A 4,526-nucleotide genomic window follows, 5' to 3' on the forward strand; every position below is an offset into this window, starting at 1 on the left:
CCAAAGTTAACAGGAGAGGGAAAAACACAGATATTTAAAAGCCTTACTACTGTAAATTACACACCTGGATTACACAGCTGCAAACATCACTGAAACAAGACTGAAGAGCTGTGATGAATGCAGTCCAAACTGGGCCACCTACACAAACTTAACGGTAAAGTTAACATTTCAGTGCTACGTTTCCTAGGAATGCCATTATACATTGCTAATGGAACAGGCCCAAACCACTTTACAAAAATCAATGCCACAAAAAACACACAATTAATTACTATTCTTTCAAACTGTTTCAATATCACCATCATTTATTAAATATGATTTTACTGCCCACATAGAGCAAAGATCCATCATCTGAACTGCACATACAAAAAGCCTTTTTTTCCCCTGCATCTTTGCTGATACACTTAACATTGCCTAGTAATAAGCCTTTTTATTACATTATTTTGTTAACAATGGAAATCATTTCACAGACTAAATCCTTGTCTCTGACGCAGATGTACCCACTGATATAGTCTTGTGCTTTGCACAACAATCAAATACACTTTTCTGAGTCACATCCATCTTTCACCACTCTTTGTATCAATAAGAAAATGCTACAGCACAAAGCAGCTACTCAGAGGTATCAAACTCCACTTCACTGGCAAGTGATAAAGGGTTAACTTAACCTTTACTAGAGACGTCTATCCAGCTAAAACACTCAGCTGAACTCTAATTTTTCTGAAGTCACTGCTACTTTACAACTGATTTGCATAACTGTGCCTTGGAGAATTATGCACAAACACAAGTTCTGTCTTGTTTATGCCAAAGCAGTTTTCCAGTTGCTGGGAACAGAAAGTTCTGCTTACAGAGAAGAGTAGGTAGCCTTCATATGGCAAGAGAAATCAGAAATCTACTTCATGCCCCCTCTGCTAAGCTGGCAATTTTCTCATCATGCAGCCACATTCTTGCTTCACGCAGAGTTTTACATGAAATTCCTTAAAGCAGCAACATTTCTGACAGACTTTTCTGGCTCGCCCTACCATTGGCATGGGCTGCTCAGGGAACTTCAGTGGAAGCGACCATGACTGTCTGGGCTATTGCGGCTGTTCCAAAACCAATTTAACTGGACACCACAGATCGGTCAGCATTGCATTTGTGTTCCCTATTACAGATCCATTAACATACATTCAAGAGGAAAATACACGAGTGGAGTGTTTGGCAAACCCATTCATATCTGTCATAATTTCAAAAAAGCCTGATCAAGGCTTGACACAAAAGTGTAATTTAGGAAACTCACTGTATTGACTCAAATCACACTCCAGTGGGGCAGGGCAGTGTTGGTCACTGTTGAGCAAGAGCTACACTTTCAGATCAGCCGACAGACCTTTACAGAGCCTTGTGCAGGACATGAACCTGACCGTCTCCCTCAGCTTTGGGTACGTCTGCTGACTGTTCCGTCACCACAGGGAGCCTGGCTAGCTGAGATCTCATGGAAGAAGTGTTACTTACAACTTGTTCACCTTACATAAAAAGGGAGAGAGTGCAATAGAAGCAGCAAATTAATGCTAAAACATAAATAAGTAGCCATACAGGATAAGAAAAGAGGGGGCCTGATTTTAGACTTTAACAGTTACCATGTTTATGTCAGTACTTAAGTCTGAGCTGCATCACTTCCCTGGGCAGGTTTTAAATCTGGAACACCCGAACATCTGCTCAGGAGATGCACGGCTTAATTTCAAAACCATCTCAGTCCTTGCTCAGACTAAATTCACAGGTGCTAAGACTGAATCAGTACCGATGGGAAATAGCAATAGCTTTTTTTGCCAGATACTCACCAAGTTATATTAGTTTTGTGGCATTATAAGCCAGAACTAAAAAGGAGAAGTCTTCTTTCAGATCTTGGAACAAAGCCTATCATCTAATTCCGTTACCCCAGGACAGTAAATTTTGAACATGAGCTTTCCATGTGACTGTCTCTGTGCTTTTCTCTTAAAAAGAGACAACATGGAAATGTGCAGCTGCATCTCTCCATTAGCTACCGAACAGCACACTCAAAGCAAGGACAGCTATCAACTGCAGTTTGATATTTTAAAGCTATTATTAGCCTGGGCAGTAATCGTTTCTATTCTATATTCTAAATACTCCCATTGTGACTTGTACTTCACAGTGTTATAGAAATAAGCCATGCTATTCTTAACATGCCTGTATGGCTATAGTCTTTAATCAGCTTAATAACATAAACAAGCCCTGTCCTAAAATATACGGATAAAAATTCTTACAGAAATAAAGAGCAGGAGCTGGTGTGCAATCATTTATACAACAACAGCAGGTAACATTAAAGATATACAAGTGGTACAACCTCAACTTCCTTGTGTGCAACCTGCTGCTATAGAAGACCTTTAACTGCTCTGTTTGCATAGGTCATCCCATGCTGCAGAGGCAACAGACTGGGAGCAGATACTACAAATAAAGTCACTGCCCTAAAAAAGCCCACTAAATTGCACTTGTATTCTGCACTGATTTACAGGGAACTTTTTAATGCATTAGAGTACACCTGGCAGGTACCTGTTATGCTGAATCCGTAACAATCCCAAGCATTCCCTTTCAGGGCCACTCAGTACTAGGGAGCTGAAAAATGGGAAAAGAGCTCTATTCATCTTGTGTTGTTATTTTACAAGAACAAGAAGCATCTCTGCATCAAAGAGCTAATAAGCACATACTTGAGCTCCTCCTCCCTTGTCCAAATCCCAATCCCTTCCCGGCCCTCCAGCATCACAGGCTCCTGAGCCGACCTTTCCAAGATTGCTTTCTGGTTACATGTTCTTGTGCCTTCCCTCGTCCCACTTTTTAATAAAAGATCACACAACCATACTCAATTACCCAGTTCTCCCCCTTGCAAACAGTCCCATTCTGCCAAACAGATCTGTACTCATCAGCTGGGGAACCTGACCCATTATTTCAAAACCTTTAACCAAGAGATAGAGTTTCACAGCATTAGAAACAAGATCTAGAAATACCCAGGGCATACTAGCCCTTTACAATCGGTGAAATATACTGACGAGTCCAATCACACAGATCACAAACCGCAAGGACCTCATTGTTTAGTCTGATAGTATAAATATTTTCCCCAAGTCTGAGATATACCACCATTTTTGGACAACAAGCAAGAGTTGAGAGCATAAACAAAGATAATTACTTGCTGCTTGCCTAAAGGTAAACTTCCTTTTAGCTATGCTATGGACCATTAAAGAGTCTCCTCAGCAGACCCATACCTACCCTCCAAAGAGATAGAACTCTTCTTTTAGAAAGTTATTTCCCAGTATTTAACTGAAAATAAATACCAAGGCCAGTTTAAGCGTATGTACAACCATGCAGGCTAACAAACCAGGGTAAATTATCTTTGGCATGCGCCACTTGAGGAACAAAAGAGATAAGCTTGTAGACTGTGGCAGCTCCTCTGTGGCCTGAATCACGCTACGATGATTATGAAACCATTAGAGGTTACACTTCACTTGGGCTCACGTACATATAAGCACGAACCAAGCTAACCTTGCCAGCGCAAGAGAACTTCACCCACTGATTTCAGCGAAGGTTTGAGTCACTACGCAGCGGGCACTAACCAAAGAGCAGCCGGAGCGCACAGTCTGCAGCACAGACAGGGGACTTCGTCAAGAGGAAGCTTCAAGATACTCTGCGAGCACTCGGCTCAAAACTCTTCTACTTTTTAAAAAAATATCGTGAAGGACATAGCTTGTCGTTCCTTTTTTCCTCTGAAGGAGGGTATTTCCTTTCCTTTCGGAAGCCATGGTTACAGCTACGCCAATGCAACAATGCCTCTATGTCTATAACCCCAAATCAGCTTCATTTTTTTTCCCCCGTCCCTGAAGAGGAACTGATATTTTCCAGGAGCCTGCATGGGCAGTCGTGTAATCGCATTCATATGAGAACCTAAGCGATGAGTTTGAAAACTCTTGATAGACAAGTTTCTAAAATTGCTGCTGCACGTATAGCATGATGATCGAGTCGTCAAAATAATTACATACTACATTTATATAATAAAAAGGATAACACACACTTTATAATTGTGCATCCACAGTGCTACCTGGCATTGCATCAGAACTGTAGAGAGTCAGGTTGAAGTGAGCAGTGTTTAAACCCCCCACCTCTGCATCTTCGAACTAAAAGCAGCAAGGACATCTACACCCCCAAACCCTCCTCACCCCACTACTCCTTGAAGTACGCCTCCGGACGAAGCGAACACCTAACATTCGTGTTCAGAACACCGCCGTGTCCTTCCACGACCCCCGCGCGGCACCTGTAGCTCCTCGGGGCGGGGAGGGGGAACGTGAAAACCGGCCCCCGGCTCCTCCGGCCTTCAGCCCCCAGGACAGCGCGGGGGGCGGCGGCCGAGGGAAGCCGAGCCTAGGGAGGCCGGCCCCCCCCGCGCCCCCCCCCGCCACAGCGGGGGAGGGGGCGGAGGCGCGGGGCCGCGGAGCTCCGTCAGCCGTGGGTTCACGGGCCGCCCGGGGGCACCGGGAGGAGGCGGGGGG

The sequence above is a fragment of the Haliaeetus leucocephalus genome, unplaced genomic scaffold (genome assembly GCF_000737465.1).
Source record: "Haliaeetus leucocephalus isolate CR32 unplaced genomic scaffold, Haliaeetus_leucocephalus-4.0 Scaffold68, whole genome shotgun sequence".
NCBI classification, from domain to species: Eukaryota; Metazoa; Chordata; class Aves; order Accipitriformes; family Accipitridae; genus Haliaeetus; species Haliaeetus leucocephalus.